The following is a 23,247-nucleotide window of genomic DNA, read 5'->3' on the forward strand; positions in this document are numbered from 1 at the left end:
GGCTATAGTAACCAAAATAGCATGGTACAGGTCTAAAAACAGACACAAAGACCAATGGAACAGAATCGATAATTCAGAAATAAGACTACACATCTACAACCATCTGATCTTTGACAAACCTGACAAAAACAAGCAATGGGGAAATGATTCCCTATTTAATAAATGGTGCTGGGAGAACTGGCTAGCCATATGCAGAAAATTGAAAGTGGATCATTCCTTACACCTTATACATAAATTAACTCAAGGTGGATTACAAAACCCAAAACTATAAAAGCCCTATAAGAAAATCTAGGCAAGGCCAGGTGCAGTGGCTCACGCCTGTGATTCCAGCACCTTGGGAGGCTGAGGCAGGTGAATCACAAAGTCAAGAGATCAAAAGCATCCTGGCTAACATGGTGAAACCTTGTCTCTACTAAAAATACAAAAAATTAGCTGGGCATGGTGGCATGTACCTGTGGTCCCAGCTACTTGGGAGGCTGAGGCAGGAGAATTGCTTGAACCTGGGAGGCGGAGGTTGCAGTGAGCCGAGATCATGCCACTGCACTCCAGCCCCTGGGCAACAGAGCGAGACTTTGTCTCAAAAATAAATAAATAAAATAAAAATAAAACGAAGAAATTCTAGACAATGCTATTCAGGACATAGGCATGGGCAAAGGTTTTATGACTAAATCACCAAAAGCAATTGCAACAAAAGCAAAAATTGACAAATGGTATCAAATTAAAATAAAGAGCTTCTGCACAGCAAAATAAACTATCATCAGAGTAAACAGGCAACCTACAGAGTGGGAGAAAATTTTTACAATCTGTCCATCTGACAAATGTCTAATATCCAGAATCTACAAGGAACTTAAACAAATTTACAGGGGAAAAAAAAACATTAAAAATGGGCAAAGGATATGAACAGACATTGTTAAAAGGTGTCATTTGTGTGGCCAATAAACATATGAAAAAAGCCCAAGATCATTACATCACTGATCATTAGAGAAATGCAAATCAAAACCTCAATAAGATATGACCTCACGCCAGTCAGACTGGCAGTTATTAAAAGGTCAAGAAACAACAGATACTGGCAAGGTTTCAGAGAAATAGGAAGAGTTTTACACTGTTGGTAGGAATGTAAATTATTTCAAACATCGTAGAAGATGGTGTGGCGATTCCTCAAAGACCTAGAACCGGAGATACCATTTGACCCAGCCATTCCATTATTGAGTATATACCCAGAGAAATATAAATCATTCAATTACAAAGACACATGCACCTGTGTGTTCATTGCAGCACTATTCACAATAGCAAAAACATGGAATCAACCTAAATGCCCATCAATGGTAAGAGTGGATAAAGAAAATGTGGTACATATACACCATGGAATACTATGCAGCCATAAAAAGGAACAAGATCATGTCATTTGCAAGGACATGGGTGGAGCTGAAAGCCATTATCCTCAGCAAACTAATGCAGGAACAGGAAACCAAACATTGCATGTTCTCACTTATAAGCAGGAGCTGAACAGTGAGAGCACATGGACAAAGGGAGGGGAGCAACACACACTGGGGCCTGTCAGGGATTGGCTGGGGAGGGAGAGCATTAGGGAGAATAGCTAATGCATGCTGGGCTTAATATCTAGGTGATTGGTTGATAGGCACAGCAAACCACCATGGCACACATTTATCTGTGTAACAAACGTGAACATCCTGCACACGTACCCTGGAACTTACCATAAAAATTAAAAATTTTTTAAAAACCAGGACATAATAAAGCTTTTTGGCACAAAGCTTGTTTCTAGCATTTAGGGCTAGATATTTGCAAAATTCTAAAAGGTCCCAATAAATTCTGAAATGTCCCTTCTTAGCTTCTAAGAAATGTGTGCTTAAAACCTATTGAATTAAAACACGGGGTCGATTTAGTGACAGAAAACTGCACATCATAAAGGTTTTTGGCACAAAGCTTCTTTTTAGCTTTTAGGGCTGGAAAAAAAAGAATCCTTCTATGAAAGGCACTCCCTATCAGGGTTGCACCCAGTCCTTCTGTCAATTAGGTTTCAAAGGACCCAAGAGATAACTCATTTCATTAAAATGGCAAAAATCCTGACTCCGTCAACCTGATGAAGAGAATCAGACACAGCAAGTCACCCAGCATCTGAAACATCTTACATTCATTAAAGCATTGCCATAAAAGAAGAACTCCTCCATAATCCTACCTGAGAATATCCCACTGATGCAATTTTGAAAGACGACCATCTCTCTGAAAGGTCAAACTTTTTTCAGAGATTGTTTTAATGCTGAAATTAACCAAAACGGCTAAAGAAGCACACACTTACAATGATCAAGTAAAATGAAATAAATGCTAATTAACTTTCTACTCATTTTATGCATTATTTCAAATGTTGACAGCAAATATTTCTGTCCTCAAAATAGATTCAATGATCTGGTAGTGAGACCACATCTTAAATCACATTTTTTTATATATATATATATATTATATATTTTTTTTTTTTTTGCAAAATGAGACAATACCATCATATAAAACACCTCCTTCCATAATACTAATAGTATTATGAATAATGTGTGCCTAAAGTAGATGGATAAAACTATAGGACTTACTAGAGGTGACCCCAAAAGTGTTGAAATTTAGTGATGGGTAGAAAATCGTAGTGGTTAAAGACTGGGGGATTTGGACTCAACAGATTTCAGTGCAAAAACTTTCACTTTCACTTTCAGTGATAAAATTTAGCCACTGAATGGCCTTAAGTATGATTTTTGAAAATCGAATACTAAGTATACTACCCAAAGTGATCTACAAATTCAAAGCAATCTCTATAAAAATACCAGTGACATTCTTCACAAAAATAGAAAAAACAATCCTAAAATGTGTATGAAATCACAAAAGATCTAGAAAGCCAAAGGAGTCTTGAACAAAAAGAATGAAGAATCACGTTACCTGACTTCAAAATACACACAAATCTCTAACAACCAAAACAACATCATACTGGCATAAAAGCAGATGTATCGACCGATGGAACAGAATAGAGAGTCCAGAAATAAATTTACATACAGCCAAATGATTTTTGGCAAAGGTGCCAAGAACACACATTAGGGAAAGGACAGTCTCTTCCATAAATGGTTTTAGGAACACTAGATACTCACATGCAGAAATATGAAATTAGACCTTTATCTTTCACCACATACAAAAATCAAGTCAAAATAGGTTAAGACTTAAACTTTAAACAATAAAACTACTAGAATAAAACAGGGGGAAATGTTCATGACCTTAGTCTGGGTAATTTTTTTTTTATAAGACCTCAAAAGCACAAGCAACAAAAGCAAAGATAAACAAATGGGACTATATCAAACTAAGAAATTTCTGCACAGCAAAGGAAATAATCAACAGAGAAAAGAGACAACCTATAGAATGGAAGAACATATTTGCAAACTATACATCTGACAAGGGGCTAATACCCAAAATACATAAGGAGCTCAAGCACCTCAATCACAAAAACAATCCAATTTAAAAATGGTCAACAAACCTGAATAGACATTTATTAAAAGAAGACATATACATGACCAATATGTTTATGAATAAACACTCAACATCACTAGTCATCAGAGAAATGCAGATTAAAACCCCAATCAGATACCAGCGCACTCCAGTGAAAATGGCTATTACCAAACACACAAAAGATGAAAAATGTTGATGTGAATGTGGACAAAAGGAAACCCACTGTCAGTGATGAGGTAAATTAGTATAGCCACTGTGAAAATCATTATAGAGTTTCCTCAAAAAAATTGAAAATAAAACTACCATATGATCCAGCAATCTCACTACTGGGTGTATATCCAAAGGAAATGAAATCAGTATGTTAAAGAGACATCTGCCCTCCCATGTTTATTAAAGAACTATTCACAATAGCCAAGATATGGAATCAACTATCTATGTCTATCAACAGATAAGTGCATAAAGAAAATGTGAGACATATATATATATACACATATACATATATAGATGGAAATATTACTCAGTCATAAAAAAAGAATAAAATCCTGTCATTTGTGACGACATGTATGAACCTGGAGGGCATTATATTAAGCGAATAGGCCAGGCACAGAAGGACAAATATCTCTTGATCTAACTCATACGAAGAAAATAAAAACGTTGATCTCATAGAAGCTGAGGGTAGAATAGTAGCTATTAGAGGTTGTGGAGGGTAGGGGGGAATGGACAGATGGGAACAGGTTGGTCAGTGGCTATTATGTTACAATTAATATAGGAGGAACAAGTTCTGGTGTTCTATTGTACTGTAGAATAGCTATCCTACATGTTAACGATAATGTAGGACACACTTCAAAAGAGCTAGAAGAGAGGATTTTGAATGATTTCACCAAAAAGAAATGACAAATGTTTAAGGTGATAGATATGCTAATTAACTTGATTTGCTCATTACTTAATGTATACATGTATCAAAGCAACACATTGTACCCCTTAAATATGTACAATTATTGTTCCAATCAAAAAGAACACTTTCAAAAATAAAATTAAAAATTGAGTCTTAAATATCCCAGATTTCAAAACTAAAAGGATATACAAAAAAATTCTGAGAAAGTCTTGATTTGAATTCAGTAAGATTAACCATTCACGATAGAAAGCCATTTCCATGCAGCATTTGAAGAGGATCATCCATCACAGAGACTAGCACATTCTCCATGCTAGGCTGAAGCTTGGAACTTAATGAGAAGTTACTGACAGCTTTCGTCTTCACAGCTGCCCCTGGAATTTGTTAATAAGTCAGTTCTCCTGACAGGCAGATACTAGAAGTCACTCCACCATATTTCAATGAATACAATACAAGCAATGCATCCCTCTAAAAACTTATTCTTCCAATTATTTGAACTAAGTAAATGTTCCTTTTAGAGGTCATCGACCAAGTATATTTAACAAAACTAGCCTTATGGTTTTTAATCACCTTTAATATAACTGTTTCTAACAAACAAATAGTGAAAAGAAAAGAATGTGTCAGAATTTCCCAATTCTTGTTCTTTTCTAAATTGCAATTCTCACATTCTAGCTTGATCCTCAATTATGTCACAGTAGCCTATTAAATTGTACATGAGTTTAATACCATATACTGTCTTTATTAACTCTCAAACAATCCTCAATGAAAGGTACCATTTATACTTTTCTACAGATAGGTAAACTGAGGCTCTGAGAATGTGATGCCTAGATTACATTGCTAGATAGGGTAGAATTTTTTTCCACTTCAGTAAAAAATCTACTTTTCCTGGAGAAAGAAAACTAGCCTTAGAATTAAATAGAGAATATCTGTTTCCACTTTAATGTAAATTAATGTCAATGTCTTTTTAAAATTACATGTACTGGAGTAAAAGAGTTAAAACTAAGTTTTTCACAGGCATTTTTAGCTTAGGTCCTTCACAAATTTATCTCAATAGATTGATTGATTGATTGATTGATTGATAATGAGGAAATCATTGCTCCACAGATTTCCACCAGCAGCCATAGTTTGGCATGAAAGACTCTTGTTAAAACTGATATGTTATCATGTGAAGAGGGGGGTATATCACATTAAATAATTATAAGCCATTAATATCATTCTACAATTCTGTTTAACCAATTAACTATAATCATCTAGCAAATCTTGAAGAACCAGATCACGCAGAAGAAGAACAGGTATGTTTGATATTTCAGGATGGAGAAGGGAAAGGCTAATAGTGTTTATAGTCTTGGTACTTTTAAAAAACACATTTGAATTTATTCTGCAAGGTTCTTCTCAAAGCTGATGGAAATAGTCATTGAATGCGTTAATGCACACAGCATTGTCAGACAGATTTTCACATTCCACAGCATATGCAATAGCTTGTCCTCAGCAGAGCCACGCCTCCCCACAATAACACTAGCCTTTTCAGACTTACAGAGCTACCCCTCATGGTGCCAACCACACGTACAATTTCAGAGCACATTTTCTGTCACCTCTGCTTCCTTCAAGATCTATCTGTTGTTGTTCTTCTTTCTTAGAGTGAAAGGCAAAATGAGGCAGAAGTCGCAGCTAAAGATATATTTTTCAATTATAAACAATAATTGCATATTTGTGGGCAGACAATCACCTAAATATCAAGGACAGATCCAGGACTGGTGCCAGGCATAATGGCATAGCTCATACCTCAACATGTCCTGGAGTTACAAAGCTCCTATCACAGACTCCTCTGAAAACTCCTCCTGGTCCACCCTATGTTTAAAAAGAATATGAAAAAAATAAAGAGTAGTTATTTGGAAAATGCATTATTTAAAATGCATTTTAATAACAATTCCATGTTTGGTGGGTTAAATTTCTCAATACAGTTTTCTCTAAGTTTGTTCATTAATGGCAATATCTCTTTAAAATTATATGTATGGAGTAAAATAATTAAAACTAAGTTTTCTCACAGGCATTTTTATCTTAACTCCTTCATAAATGTATCTCAATAGATTGATTGATTGTTAACCAACCAATTAATTTTCTCATACATCTACTTTCCAATGTCAATAAATACAGGATCTCTCAGTGATCTTAAACAATATTTCCTCTAAGAACATGACTGAGGCCATGAAATCACCTACTGGGTCTTCGCAGGTCTGATGAAACCATGACAATTCAATTCTTTACAGATTGAAAATGTCTTAATATTAATTCTTCACTAAAAAAGTAAGCATTTTGTATAGTTTGATCCTTTAAAAACTACCACTCTCAAATGGTTAATATCCTTATTAACCAGAGATGTCATATAAAGAACTTGAAAAATACTGAGGATGCAATAAGTAGATGAGCAAAAAACTCACCACCAAAACAAAGAAGTTCAACTACAATGGAAACAAAGGAAAGCTGTTCAGAGTTTTTATTAATAAAAGAAATACCAAATAAGCCAAAGAGAAATAGTCTTTAACCTATAACTTTTTAATTACATAAAATAAAATAGTGATTGGCAGTATAAACTGGCACAAGGCTTTTGGAAAGTAATTTAGCGATACATGTCAAGAGTATAAAAAAGAGGCTTTGGCCTCAAGGAAATAGACATAAATGTGAGGGGGCAAAGCATGTAATGAAATTGGTTTATCACAGTCTTTGTCCTAATATTGCAAAATTAGAAATAATCTAATATCCAGCAATAGAAGATGAGTTATGTAAATGGTGTTATAGCTATTACATTGTAATATTCTCAAGGTTTAACAACGAGGAGATGAAACAACAGTGGGCAAATGGGGGTAACTGTAGAAGTAGAGTGAGAGGTATATGAGTGTCTTACACTCTCCTTTCAAAAATAAAAAAGGACATTCTTAAGTTATAGTGTTAAAAGAAAAGGAAATGCATCTATATTGGAAGAAAAAAATATAGAGAGAGAAAGAAGTACAAAAAAAAATTAGTTGTGAATAGCTTTTCAATTTGTTTAGGAATTGATATTTAAAATGAAAGTTAATTGTCTTTAAATAAACGCTACCCTCTTCCCAAAATCCATAGAAACCATGAAGATTCCTCCATGAAAGCAAAGAAAGTATTTGTAAAATAAAGCCTCCAGGAAGATTCAACGACAAAACACTAGAACAGCAAAATCGTTTTTAAGGAAATACTATACGTGTGGAAGTGGTTTCTTTTCACAAACAGAGCTCTTTCGAAACAAATATTTGCCTTTGGCAATGAAATGCCTTGGCAGGCTGACTTGGAATTAAGACCAGGTTATGGACAAGGAAGAGGGAGAAGAACAAAGGGGAGGAAGAACCGGGTAGCTATTCACTAAATGAATCTTTCCAGAAAAAAAACTAAGAATGCTTTTATACACAAAGTTAGAGCAAGCGAGAGAGAGAGAAACACATGTAGGTCTATAAGACTTTCCTGGGATGACTTTATAATATTTCCAATCTGCAGAAATGCTCTGGTTACTTCTAATCTGAAAGGACTTCTATTGTTTTCCAGCTTTTCAGTATACGTTGGAAAGGAACCATGACCTGAGGTATTGTTGTCTTTGGAGATTAAGAGAAATGCAATTCTCTGCTATCGTTCTTCAGATGCTCTCCAATTATAACCAGTTGCAGGCAGTTATGTGTGGCCTTTGCAGCTTGGTGACTACTAAATAATTGGAGTTGAGATGTCAAATATTTCCCTAATGAGCTCAAGGTCCAAAGTAAACCATGAACTGAAATCACAATAGTGACACATTTCAATGCGTCTGCTTCTCGAGATGGGTGAGAGCTGTTATGTCCCCAAAAGCATGGGCATGATTGCTTCGGGGCCGGGGGTGGGGGGGAAGAAAGAAAGAAAAAATAAGGATAAAGAAGAAAGGAATCTTTCTCTGTAACACATTAAGAGGATTATCATTTTTAAATTGTTATTTCTTTCACTTAGGTTTAGAAATTCAGCCCTAGAATTACTGATTCTAAACATTCATAATTCTATTCAAATCAAAATAAATGTAGAAAGCTGGAGAAAAAAGGATTCTTTGGAAAACAAAACAATACTATAAGCCATCATCAGAAATGACTAGCATATTGGTGGAAGCGTTGCTATTTTTGACAAAGGGATATCTGGCACCTCGAATCACAGATAAACACAGGTGTTGCTTATACACACAGCCAAGTTCCATCCTCCAGTGAATGCTCCGGGTTGCTGCCTGCTCTGTCATGCTGAGGTGAAGGTGAACCCAAGAGTGCCACAACTCCCAGGGTGAATGGCTCCGACTGCAGAAAACTTCTCTTCTAAATAAGTAGTTAGACCTGAACAAAGATATTGATGGTGCTTGCTACCCTAAAATTTTTTAAAATACTACAGTGATTAAGGTCTGTCATTATCAGAAAGGAACCAGAGTCTCACAGCTTCGGTTAAAGGTCTATTTTGAGAGTTCAGTGGAGGGGGAAGTCAACTTTCTACTGCTTGACATTATCTTCGAATCATGCCACCACAATAGCAAGAATGTGGGCATTTTAAATTCTCATATTATGTTAGAAAATAACTTTACACGTTTGCCCTTTATGAAATAATCATTATCAGCAAACTGTTATACTGTGAACACCGCTATGTGAATTATGTTTTACTAAACAAAAATCTTCCAGTCCTTTGAAACAATATGTTGGCCTGGGAGCAGATTCTGCCTCACTATTTGGACTGTGGACATGTTTGTGCTTGTCTCTTCTATTGCTTTGGGGATTTCCCCAATGTAAATCCTCTTGGGAGTCAACTCTCCAGCTCTGTACAGATGTACTGTAACTGACTCTTTGTTTAAGATCCTGCATCCAGTTTTCAATTTTTTTTTTTTTTAAACAGGAGTAGAAAGATAAGACGCACTTCTAAGGGACCTATTGTGCATTGTGAGCACTGCGTGCTTAATTGCAACAAGGAAAAACAAAAAAAAAAAACCAACAACCCAGCTGCTTAATTTATGGATATCAGCGACAGGGCCAGCAATTTCGACATGGAAAGGGGGAGCTGTCATTATTCATAAAGTTGGCAAGAGTTTCTTCTGAATTTCAGACTGAACAAGAATCTCTTTGTTTTTCTCCAATTACTTTTTCAAACAAGCAAATTGAGTGCTCGTGGAAGGTGCTTGTTTTCCTAAATGAAGTCCTCTATTTCACCAATGAACAGGTGCAGCAGAGGGAGTGGCATTTAAGGTGTTAAAAACTTCCCCAAATTCCACTAGTATGCCTTAAGCTTAATCCAGATGCCCTATTTCTAGGGATCAATAAAGGTGAGGCTCTGTGGCCCTATCACTCTTGGTCTATTTTAGAACACTACCAGTAAAACCACCAATTTCAGTGGTGATTTTTCAGAATCAGCTGGGCCTGGAAATACACACATGACTTCTCCAATGTATTGCCTCATATAATTTTGACTCATTTCCCTCTTTACTTGGCCCAGAGCCATTAATATCGTACAGACTGCTCAATGCCCTCCAACTAAAACAGAAAGTGTGCATTGTGGATGGTGTGACAAAGTCAACGCCAAGAGCTCTCGTCTTGGTCTTGCCTTAATTTTCTCCCAGTTCTCTTTCTGACCTCTCCTTTGACAGAACACACCCTTTGCCCACATAACAGTAAATCTTTTGTGGGATGGCCCAGGGATACCACAGAACCAAAATGAGCTCTATCTTGTGCCACACAGTCTTTCTAGAACATTATGAGAATTCAGTGGCAGTTTTTTATGATGCTGTCTTCAGAGTCCCAAGACTTGGGGACCTCCTTGAAATAAGACTGCAGTGGAATAAGAAGTAATTGCTGTCTCAGAAATTAAGTTCTCTTGGGTGGGATCCAAAAAGGATTTGCTTTAATTATGAAAGTATTTTCAGAGGCAAATAGTCTTAAGTGAAGTTTCAATGGACTGCAAACAGATTATCTTTAGCATGAAACATCTTAAGAAGAGGGAGTCATGAGAAGTAAAAGGAGTCAAAAGAAAATATATACACACGAGACCGGGCATGGAGGCTCATGCCTGTAATCCCAGCACTTTTGGAGTCTGAGGCAGGTAGATCACTTGAGGTTGGGAGTTCGAGACCAGCCTGGCCAAAATGGTGAAAGCCACCTCTACTGAAAATACAAAAATTAGCTGGTCTTGGTGGCACGTAGCTGTAATCCTAGCTACTAGAGAGGCTGAGGCAGGAGAATTGCTTGGACCCTGGAGGTGGAGGTTGTTGCAGTGAGCCGAGAGTTTGCCACTGCCCTCCAGCCTGGGTGACAGAGTGAGTGAGACACCGTCTCAAAAAAAGAAGAAGACATATGCACATGAAAAAATCGTTTAAAAATAAAAATGTCAGTGCACAATGATCCACTAAACAGAGGCATTCCATCCTAAATTATTCTGTCAGAGCTTCTAAAATTCCAAATGCAATAGATTTTTGGTTACTAGTAATTATGTCTGGGTTCATGCCCCTAAACTGAAAATAACATGCTACCATATCCCATTACTACTTCCTTTAACAAAGCTTCCCTTTAATATTTTTCACTTTGTAACCCTTTTGGTTACTGAAATTACATTCACCAGAGTAGATTCATAGAAGGCATTGCGTTCTTATTTCTGTCCTAGCATTTGGTATGTGTCTGTTTTAACAGGATGTCCTGATTGTTACTGCCCCTTGTTTTAGCAAAAATCCAGTTTTGAATAGTCATATTTAGATGTGTGATGAGAGGATAACATACTTCTGTAAAAATAAAGATGTATATTAATTGACAACCTGACTGTGTATCCAGAAACCCTCTTGAGGAGTTTCCATTCACTCAGTTAGATAAGCCAGAACCTAAAGTGAAGACATAAGACAATGGAACTGACTTCAATGGAGATATAGTACAGATTTGATCCTCCTGGACTGCTCACAGAGTAGATTCTAAGTTTGGATACTCCTATGTACATAATCAAAAAAATAATGACTACCACGAGGCTAGGATTGTGCATCCTATTCTAGCTCTATCACCAGACTGACAGAACTAGAAGCTTTAGCTTTAGAAGCTAAACCAACATACAACTTCCCTGCTGATTTATTGCTTTCTCATGCACAAGATAATGATAACTGAATTAGATTCCTCTCATGGCCCATGTGAAGATTAAATGCTACCATGCAAGTGAAAGGATTTTAATGAAAAGCATCATCCAACCACACAAGACCATGGGCTGGGTGCTGTAGCTTACACCTGTAATTTCAGCTCTTTGAAGGGCTGAGGCAGGAAAATCACTTGAGGCCAGGAGTGCAAGACCAGCCTGGGCAACATAGTGAGACCCCGTCTCTATAAAGAAATGAAGAAAAAAAAATAGCTTGGCATTGTGGCACATGCCTATAGTCCCAGCTACTTGAGAGGTTAAGGTAGGAGGATTGTTTGAGTCCAGGAGTTTGAGGTTACAGTGAGTTATGACCATGCCACTGCACTCCATCAGCCTGGGTGACACAGCAAGACCCTATCTCCAAAACAATAAATAAATAAAATAAATAAATAAATCCCAAATACATGAGGCCATTATTTATGCCAAGAAAACATCTGATTGTTGGATCATCAGTCCAATGTCCATGAGATTTAAACTGGAAACATATACTAGGATGTTAGAAATGCAACCTTTTTATTTGATCTTAAGGAGAAATTAGTGGGAAGGCTTCTGGTTTTGACATTTATTCATGTAACAAATCTTTACTGAACTCCCGTCATTTTTTATTCATTGGTTAGTTGCTTGTTACAAAGTGATCCTTAAGACATATATAAACTTTCCAAATAGAGTTTAGAGTCTGATAAGAGGAGCTGGATATTAAGCATATCATCACTCTAATAATTATATAATTGAAATCATTACGAAGTATTATATAGGAAGAATATGTTTGGAGAATGTAAAACAAGGCCTAAACTATATTTCAAATTTTGGTGAAGTTCTCTATAAATGGCACTAATAAGAGACCTAAAGAACAGGTAGGAGTTACCCAGATAAGCACAAAGAGAGAGACTGCAAGCAGAGAAAGTAGCATGGATGAGACCCTGACACATAGAAAATGAGGAGCAGAATGAAGCTGGGTGATATTAGAAATGCAGGGAGAAGTAAGATCACACAGAAACCTAGACATCAGGGATTTGGAATTGATGGGCAGAAGGAAATCCAGAATTGTAGCTATAAACTCAGGATTTCTTTTTATCTGAGTACAAAATTATGAATGTATGATTGCAGCCCTTTAATACTAGCCTCTTTGGCCCTGGATCAGTGATTGTCACACCTAGCTCTCTGGAGTCCAAGACTCCTGCAAAGCTGCTTCATTTGGTGCAAGGAGGAGGGCAGGGAGGGCCCTAGCCCAGAGATATCACATTGCTTCCCTTCCAGACCACCCTGCCCCCTGCTAGGATGCCAGAGAAAATACAATCTCACTTTACATGCTGGGCTTCTACATGAGAATCATTGGAAGAAAGGACTCCAACACCAAAGGAGGGAGAGAGATTGAAAGGGAGGGAAGACGGGAGACTCAGAAAGAGAACGGAGGAGTCGAAAGGAGGGGGAGAGAAACAGAAAAGTACTATCTTCCATGAGCAATAAGGTTATTGATATATGGCCTTCATTCCCATTTTCCTCTTTTTTGCCTAGAGGAGTTTGTGTTTTGTTTTCTGAGAGCTTATCGTTGTTTTCTCTGCTGAATGATGCCCATGGATCACCATATTATATCAGATCATTTGTCTTAAAATGGGGCCTAACTCGTTAGTCCACAGGGCCTCGGGAAATCTGTGATGCCTCAAGAGGCACGCTGGTGAATATCCTTTTATGGAAGGGAGAGCCTTTCTTTTCCACTGGGTGATGCTAATTTGCCTTGACTGTGTGGTACTCCCTCGGGCTTTCCTTTCTGAGGTTTGAAAACCTTTTTATTGCAGCTTCCAGGGCTTTGTTCAGGATGGTTGATGGTGTTCTGAGACCTGGGGAGAGTTAGGGATAGTAACCATTACACGTATCGTATGCTAGAAAAATCTGGATCTGGAATCTCCAGACTGGAAAAACAGTACAGGTTGCTACCAGCTGGCAGAGTGGAAGTTAGAGGGGCACAGCTGGCCCCTCCCCGACCTATCCCATGCTCTGCCCCTCAGGCTGGCTGAATGAAGGCCAACCTTGATGCACAATGGATGCAGTCTTGGCAAACCTATAAATGGTAACAAAGGGAGGTAAAGTGTAAGGCTTCAATCCCAGAGTCTCCAGAAGGAGCCAGTCTTGCTGATCCTTTTCTTATTCAATTTTTCTTCTCCCTGGTGGAATGCTACATTTAGCTTATCTCTACCCAGGCCAGCAAGCTGGTCATCCCATGCCAACAGAGTGAGACTCCATCTCCAAACGCATCTATGAAGCTGCCAAATGTTACTTTACATTCTCTGTGTAAAAATTTTCCAAAAATGACCATGCCTTGGCTTAACGTGTTACGAAGTCAAAGGCATCACTGCAAGGAGGGCAAGAACAACCTAATTCAGAGAAGCTTCTGCATGAGAATTGTCAGTCCCTCCATGATCCTCTGGTTTACAACAGTCTAAGACCAGTTGTAAAGTCCAATGCATATGATATAGATTCAAGATCTCAGCAAGCAAAATGACTTAGTTCACTTATGCAGCAGAGAGAGTAGTGCTCGCCAAATATTGCCCAGATGCACCTGCATTTTCCAGCCTCCCTTTGAAGGAAGATTAGGGCCATTGACTCTCAGCCAATGGGCTGTGAGCTTCAGAGACACTCTGGTCTGACATGGTTAGGAGTGTGTCTGAGTTCCCCGCAATCTCTCTTCTGCTGCCTTGCCAATCCAAAGCCACTGGCATGCTGAGAGGTTGCACGATGCAGACTGCCTTATGTCACCCTCCTGCAGTGACTACTTGAAAGGGTCACATTCTTATGGTACCCAGTGGGATTCCACCCAGTGGGAATTTCCAGCCTGTATCAACTAATACAAAATACAAAACAAATTTAAGGCAAATTCTTATGTAAATATCTTGCCCCTTCAAGCTCTCCATCCACTCACTGCCATATTTCTCCAAGCTGTGGTTTTCCTGTGTCATGTGATTAACTTCCATCCTCTTCACCCTACTGAGCCTTGCATTTTCCAGGATCACCAATGAGTGATCTGTGAATACCAAACTATTTCCTCTCAGTCTATTTCGTCTTTTTCCTCCCTACAACACATGGCATTTGGCATCAAAAACCACCTCGAAATCTCTTTTCCCTGTGTTTTTGTAACACCGTTAAATCAATTAACCACCAAGTATTTGTTGAATGACTGCTTATACTAAACCTGTCTTATTACGTACCTTCAACTCTGTTTCTTCTACAACTTTCCACTGAGGTATCTTGAGTTATATCCATAGATTCCTTAAGCTTTAGTTTCCTAATCTGTCAAATGGGAAGAATAATATCCTCCCTTTCGGTTGTTAAGAGGATTAAACGGGAGAAAATGTATGAAAGAACCTACGACTGAGCATGAAATATGGGATTTTTTTCCTTTACTGCTGTTGTGAAGTGACAACTAATCAGGCAACTTCCAGATCACTATCCGAAGTGCACAACTTTTCAGAAATTTCCAGTTTTACATTTTTAATTTCTAAGGGACCTTTCAAGTGGGATGTTTACATTTACCTCACATCCAGGAACTCAGCTGACAATTTCTCATAGGCTCTACTAGAGCCTTCTACCCCAACAGAGTCTCTATTTCTACCTGTGGTACCATGACTAACCCAATTATCAAGGCTTGAAACTTGAGATTCAGTTAAATTCGTGGAAGTCTCCTGCTGATATCAGCCCAATAAAATAGTTATTGAACAAGAACACTACAGGCCGAGTGCAGTGGCCCATGCCTGTAATCCCAGCACTCTGGGAGGCCGAGGCAGGCAGATTACTTGAGGCTAGGAATTTGAGACCAGCCTGGCCAACATGGTGAAACCCCCATCTCTACTAAAAAACAATACAAAAATTAGATGAACGTGGTGACGTGTGCTTGTAATCCTAGCTACTGGGGAGACTGAGGCAGGTGAATCACTTGAACCTGGAAGGTGGAGGTGGTTGTGAGCCAAGATTGCACCCTGCACTCCCACCTGGGCAACACAGTGAAACTCCATCTCAAAAAGAATAAAAATAAAAAAGAACACTATGATTGGCAATATTTTCTGTCAACTCAGAATTGAGTGAGATACAACCTGGACACAGATAGGAGTCATGCTGGAGAGGAGGGCCATGAGGTGATGCCAACTGCCTCAATAAGGAGGTACAGTGACTGGAATGCAGCAGGTGATAATCAGAGGCTCATCCAGATGCTGTAATCCTCAGGGTATTTTGTATAAAGGTGGCATAGTCTGAAAGAGGCAGTGCGGGCTCTGGGCTAGTGAACTCTGTGGAGGAGTTCCAGACCTTCACCTTTTTGTAATGGCCATAGCTCTGGAACCTGGCCACCCACTGCACTCAAGTCATGTAGGATTAAAAATTGAATGGGTCCTTTCAAGGAAGATAGTTGCTGAAGGAACTGAGCCATCTCATTTTAAGAGCTTCTCATATAGAAGGAGGATTTCAGCATGGATTTCAAAGGCATATTAGAGACAGTCTCAGTAAATTTGTGAGATATTAAAATTATTTACCTTAAATAAATCTCTGGAGTCTTCCTCATCGCTTCTAACTTACACAGGTCACTAACCAAGGCTAACAGAGACCACCCACAAAGAAAGCTAAAAATTTTATTGGCTCCAACTTAGTCGTATGGATAGCATCCAAAGATTTCCAGCCCCCCCAGATTTCATAGGATTGTGAATTTATGTAAACCACCAACATTCTGAGGTTAGTGGTGCAAGGAATAAAAAGAGAGCTGAGCAGATCCTTCAAGCTGTGTAGCAATTTGGAAAAAGTAGTTCTCTCTCAGATTAATAAAATAGAAATTGTGCTTCTAGAACTATGTTACTTCCTGTTACTGCCAAATCTCTTTTGCATTTGTATGATCAAAACCTCATAATCCTATTGAATGCACACAAAATTGGATAATAAACTTCTCTGAGTGTTATTGTTAGTATCTGCTCACCAATACCAACACAGAGGGAAGCCTGCGTGCATATAAGATATTACCATATTATAAGCTTCTAAGTCTTTTCAATATTTTCTTTTCATTGTTTAAAATATGTATCCAAATTAAGAATTAAAAAGTCATTTCTGTCAGGTAAAGTAGGCATATCTACCACATAAAATAGTAATGTGATTAGCTATCAAATGCATGGCAAAAGTAGAATTGCTACAATTTGTGTTTTCTGCATCAAGAACTGAAGACAAGTTTGGCCACAAAACCAATAGTTGTTCTGTAATTGCATTTTTTTTCTTTTCCTTCACATGATTACATTTGGGCTGTGAAGCAAAGTGTGATCATATACAAATGCCATAAAAGGAGAAGATTGTATGGATGAGGATATGACAGGGGGAAGGACTGAGGCCGATGATGATTAACAGAAATTGATAATACAATATCGATTCTCATTTCCCTTCTCATCCCCAAATTGCCATAAGACAGACCACAAACAAAATCCCATAAGATAGCAAAAGTTATGAACATACACTCTTTCATTGAATCCAAATGCAGCATATTAGAAGAATCTCAAGGGCAAATGTTTCCTCTAGAACACTAAATTGGTATAATACCAAGTGTATTTTTTTAATAATACCTTGAAACAAGATGACTCATAGAAAGTCTCTGAAGTATGAAGTAAGTCAGGAGAGAGAAATCCTCTCCAAATTCAACTTTATCTGAATTTCAAAATCGTTTCCCTAAAAGAGGGGGTAAATTTGTCTCTTAAATAGGGAATACAGTACTTTACAAATGAAATAACAAGTTTTCTGTTTTATTTGGTTTTGTTTTGCTCTTGAGTTATAACAGAATTTGAGGAGTTTCTTAAATTCCACGTTGAACGTGCCTACTCAGTGTATGTCAGGCTGGCTTTGGATAGTGCAGATGGGGAGGGGCGAGGGTCAGGTGGGATGTGGGGAATGGCATTTTGTAGTGTACCCCCTGTTCAGCATTCCTGAATTATTTATGTGCCAGTTGCTCGCCACATGTTTATCATATAGATTATGTTTATACCGGTTAGACAACGAAGAAAAACAGATATCATTTCTTTTTTATCTCACTCTGGAGATGAAAGAAGATTTGTAATCATTAAAGACAGGTAACTGTGTCCTAAAATAACTTAGGTAATGTTAAATCAAGGAAGCCAGCATGTCTGAGGCTGGTATTTACACTATTCTGTACACTTTTATTTTCACGCCTTTATTCATTTAATCCTTTCCAAAAATCACTGCCATTTTGCTTTTGTGTAGACAGAGTATTCATCACCCAGGTTAGTTTTTTTCTTTTAATGCCAGAATATAGATAGGAAAGCTTCAGTTTGTTTTGTTTGTTTCTTTTGTTTTGTTTTGTGTTTTTTTGTTTTGAGGTGGAGTCTCGTTCTGTCACCCAGGCTGGAGTGCAGTGGCGTGATCTTGGCCCACTGCAACCTCCTCCTCCCAGGTTCAAGAGATTCTCCTGCCTCAGCCTCCCGAGTAGCTGGGATTACAGGCACACACCACCATGCCCGGCTAATTTTTGTATTTTTAGTAGAGACGGGGTTTCACCATGTTGGTCAGGCTGGTCTCGAACTCCTGACCTCGTGACCCACCTGCCTTGGCCTCCCAAAGTGCTGGGATTACAGGCATGAGCCACTGTGCCCAGTCTGGAAAACTTCAGTTTTAAGAAATCCATCACAGAGAGATAATCAATTTACAAAAGAAAAAGGGTGAAATTCCTTAAAAATTTTTAAAACGAAGCAGATTTTCACCATGGAGAAAGAAAATGGAGAAAACAATGAGGCCACATGAAAGGGAAAGTGGAGAGGAATAGAGAGGCCTGGAATGATATAATATCCTACAGTATTAAATTTTTAATCTCTTACCAGGCCAGGCAATTCCTCTCTGTCGGACAGTGTCATCCTAATGCAACCTCCCAATATCCTGATGACTTAGTGTGACCCACAGAGCTTCTCTTGGTTATGTACATAGTTTTTTTAGAAGTCTGAGCCCTTGGTGAGAAATCACTACACAATGCATTTCTTGGTGTCAAGCAAAGGCTAGGTAATTAATTTCTTGGTATTTGTTTTCTTCCCCCCTGCCTTATGATCTATCCTTTCTCCCTTCCTTCAAAATTATAGCTTCTAACATACCCGCTAAATAAATCCACCAATAAAATATGCTTTATCAGGAGAGACAATAATGTCTATCAGTTTTACATCCGTTAAGGTCAGCAGAAAGCCTCAATTACATATAAAATTATTTTGATGTTTGTTCTAACAGTTTCCAAAATTTCCCATGTTTTTCATGTAGGAAATTTGAGGGGTAAAAAAGAGAATACTAAAGAGTAACAGAAGACAGGCTCCAACAATATTTAGGAGACTACAGTTATTAAAACTCTCCGTTAGTGTTCAGAAACCCCACTGGCTTTAAGTGAGGTTCCTTGTGCAATTGGGACTGTGGTACTAATACACAAGGGCCTAGGAGAAAGTGATTAAATAATACTGTGTATGCTCTAATGCACATGCAAGCGTTTGGCTAAGGATATGTATGCTTTTCTGACATGAGAGTGTGATATTCCATAGACCTACCATACGGCTCCATTATGTAGAAGGATCCACTAGAGAACTCCTGTTATGTAGCAAAGCTGAAATATCTGCCTCTTTTATGCAGGCAATATTCCATTTTAAAATGTTTTCCAATCTGGCTCAGAATAACCCCCTCTGTGAACCAAATGTGTTCGTTACCAAATATTCTCGATGGTTTTTCTCCAAGGACTGAGACAGCCTCCAGGTGTTAGTAATGACCCAATCATACAAAAGCCAGCCTATTTATCTTCTCTTACCCCAAGAAAATGTGGATATGCTTCTTTCTTACTCTACTTTGCCTCAACAGCCTTCATACATCTGCTGGTTATATATTTGTAAATCTCTCCTTTTATCTCCCCAACAGATGCGTGCTGTGATGAGAAATTCCGAAGCACACATTAGAAGCAATGATGGTTATCAGCCTAGCAGAGGCTGATGGGCTTCCTCGGATCCCGCCATGGCACCAAAGGAATGCCAGAAAATGATTGGCTGGGGAGCTCTTCCACATTGTCAGGAGCACTGGAAAAAAGGCTGCAAGAGAATGATGAGGAAAAACCTGGAGAATGGCAAATGCTTCACTGAAGCAATCTGTTACATTCCTCCTTGCAGAGTGGGACGCCTGGACTGAGATGAGAGAAGTAATAGGACTGAGAGGAAGTGAAAGAAATAAAACCCTAAGAGAGCAGGACAGAAAGAAAAGATTTATAGCATGGATTGTAACCACTCTAATATTTTGGGCTCCTCCTGAACTTAATCCAACTTCCACGTTACTGAAAATTTATTATTTCCCTTATGGATTTGTAGAAAATAGATACTAAATGAGTAAGAAAAATGGAAAGAGACCCCCCTCGAAAAAAAAGAGACAAAAAAACGGAGAGGACTATGAGTCCAATTCCTGTTTCTCCTGCTTTTGTCAGACCAAGTAAAACATTTAAAATCATCAGTGGATATTGGCTGATCCTTGCCATCTTGAAAGTGGCTATTCAAACCTTTTAGAGACGGAGCTGGTCATTGCCTCAGTTATTGGCCAAGGTGTGACATGAACTAATAGCACTTCAGGGACAACGGCCTTTCAATGACCAGTGCTTCTAAATTGGCCAATTTTGCGTGTCAGGAGGCCAGAAGACATACCATCACATAAGAAAAACACTTTAATCCAGTCATTATAAAGTAGGAGCAAAACAGTGGCTGTGGTGTTTATAGCTATAGCTGTAATCTCAGTCTAGGTCCATTCAGTCAAGAAGATTGTTTCCAGTCTAATAGAAAACACTTCCAATAAGCCTGAATTACAACCCCAATATCATTTTAGTTTTTTAAATTAACATGTGAAATAAAGGGTTTTTCCTCAGTCACAGTCACTTTTACTGCCAAAAACCCAATGAATATCTTTCCCTCTAGAATCAAATACACTGTTTAATTTTAATCTCTTAGCTGACTGACATAGGAACAAAACTGTTTTTGCATTTTCCCTTTTCATTTACTTTTCTGCAATTGATCACTGGCCTTAAAAAGATGAGAAGATATATTTCAGTTGCCATTTTCTGTACTGGTTTTCATTCATTAGTTTTCCTTCTCCTCCTTCCTTCACCCTGCAATCTCCTTCTCTGCTATCACATCAGTTTTATCTCTTGCCACAAGCTCACATAATTTCTATCGTGTGTCTTTGTAACGTCTCATTTGTTATGATGTATTATGCATGCAAATGTAATTGCAGAGGAGGAGTTAAGCAGAATGACAGCTTAAAGAGGCATGTTTTTTTGACTCTGTCACTCCCAGAAAACAGCATAAAGAGATCTGGGACAACTAGATGTCATGATGAAAACATTAGAACGCCAGGATATCAAATTAAACAAAAGAACTGTCCTACTGAAACCCCATCATCTCCCACATGGAATGAGAGCCAGGAACATAGAAGAGAGCTACATGAAGTTGAGACAATTATTTGTCCTAAAATCTGCCTTTAATTTTTACACTGTGAAAAATAAAATGAAAATTGTGACTTCAGCACAACACTTTTGGGTGAGAAATGTATAATTCTCCTTTGTCACACTGTATAATTAGTTGTTTACAGACCACTAGGTTTGTGAAAATTCATATTAACAAAAATAGTAACCTGGAAGCTAACTGAATAAATTCTAATGGCACTAATCAGTCTTAAAAATTAAGGGATTTTACTTTGATCCTATATCCAAAGAAGAAAAGTACAATGATATAGGAAGTAACTTACCCCTGTCTTACAAATCAAGTATTGTCTAACACAATATATCCATTGAAAGATGATAAAGAAAATTTGTTTCTTAAAATATAGTGCTAGAAAAATAATCTGGAATTATTTGTTTAAACTGCTAACAGGAAATCTAAAATATGGTCTCAAATGGAATTATTTTGCATATGATAGATTTCAGGCAATAAATGTTAACCCCAGAAATAAATTCATTTGACTCAGTGTTTACACAGTAAAAAGTGAAGTAGGACTTTCTCTAAATAACACTTGAGCTAGAGCACCTTTCGTGGTAAACCAGTCCTTTCTCTTTTTCAGACACACCATTATATGTGCTCATTATTTCTGGAGACCCAGAAAAGTTTGGAAGATACTCGCAGAAAGGGATTTATATGTGTGGAGGAATCTCCTATACCTCTCTAACCCAAAGAGACTGAAATTAGGAAATAAGCCCAATTGACAACAAATATTAGCTACATAGGCTCGGTCCACTATCCTGAAAGTTTGTTCCTATTCAGTCATAATTTAGATACTTAGGGAAATTCCAAGAGGAAGAAAAATGCTCTCTCAACATACGGCAGAAGACGGCAATGAGAACAGCAGCTTAGGATGGATGGGAAAGCAGAAATGCAGGCCCAGAACTGGAGCTTCTCAGAATTCTGAGAAGCTGAGATGAAGGCTGGAGACTTTGTTCCTTCCTCTGTTTCTTTCTTTCTTTAAAAATATGTTATTAATTTATATTTTCAGACCAGAAGGCAATCTTATTTTCTTTACCAGCTTTGAATCCAGACTGGCACAGCACTGTTATATTTGGGAAAATACAAATGGATATAGAATCATTGGGGAAGATGTAGACAAGCTTGACATTGTACAATTCCTTTTCACTATGCACATCCCTGCTTAGCCTGGGAAGAGCCTCTGTACATGAGGATGAACATGAATACCAAATGAACACCAACTGATGTACTGACCACAGACCTCTCAACATTACTGCTGCTGTTATGTCTATGAAAGAGTTCACGTGGCCTTCCGCTTCTTTGCTACATGAACTCCCAAATACCCATTTTCAATTTTTTATTCTTATTCTCTTTTATGAAGTAAAGCTGCCCCAAAACACCACCACTAAGGGAGAATGACTTTGCAACTAGTGACAAGATTAAATAATGTTGGAACTTTGTAGCCCAAGTTAGCACTGAGGAAAAGCTAGTTCAGACAATAAATGTATCAGCGCTATGTGACCCTTGTCAGCATATGAAGGAAGTAATGCAATAATAATAAATTGTACTGGATTGGGATGGGCTATAGTCACAAATGGAAATTGTGCCTTCAGCACAATACTGTTGGGAGAAAAAAATGTATAAATCTCCTTTATCACACTGTATAATTAGTTATTTCAGACCAAATAAGTAGAAAAATAAGTAGTCTCTTGAATGGTTTGACGGCTAAAGTGTCAGACATCGCTTTGTATGACCCTAAAACTCTGCCAGCTAATCTTCCGGTTGTCTAATAATCTTGTCTCCTGTCCTAATTTCAGGTCAACCTTTGACCTGAATTAAAGTGGGTCTGGGCATCAAAATCTAAACTACAGACATAGCTGTTGAAACCTTAGAAATGATCACTCTTCTGGGCAGAAGGATGGCTCATCAGAATGCATCACTGAGAGAAAACACAGCTGGACGGGGTTGTCAAAGGGCCTTTATTTCCCTCTTTGGTTCCCTTTTCAGTGGTCTACCACTCTGCTCCCAGTTCTGTTCATAGCAGCCCCTACCTGAAGCTTTTGTTCATCTCCTGCAAGCTCATTCTTGAATTACTCACGTGTAAAAAACAAAAGGACCATCAGAAAGGTTAAGATCTGATAACATGCCAGTGACAACATCCAAAATCCTCCCCATAATAAGTGCCCCTGTATCCTG

General features: G+C 38.1%; 1 long non-coding RNA gene across 1 annotated transcript in view; it reads left to right on the forward strand.

The window, feature by feature from the left end:
- The window catches only part of LOC135964830 (uncharacterized), a 44,859-nt gene extending 22,015 nt beyond the window's left edge, over nucleotides 1-22,844 (forward strand). Inside the window, exon 2 of the long non-coding RNA XR_010577515.2 lies at nucleotides 19,478-22,844. This is a non-coding gene — a long non-coding RNA (uncharacterized lncRNA). The remainder of the gene's footprint in view (nucleotides 1-19,477) is intronic.
- Nucleotides 22,845-23,247: the final 403 nt, after the last annotated feature.

Source organism: Macaca fascicularis, chromosome 1 (assembly GCF_037993035.2).
Source record: "Macaca fascicularis isolate 582-1 chromosome 1, T2T-MFA8v1.1".
NCBI classification, from domain to species: domain Eukaryota; kingdom Metazoa; phylum Chordata; class Mammalia; order Primates; family Cercopithecidae; genus Macaca; species Macaca fascicularis.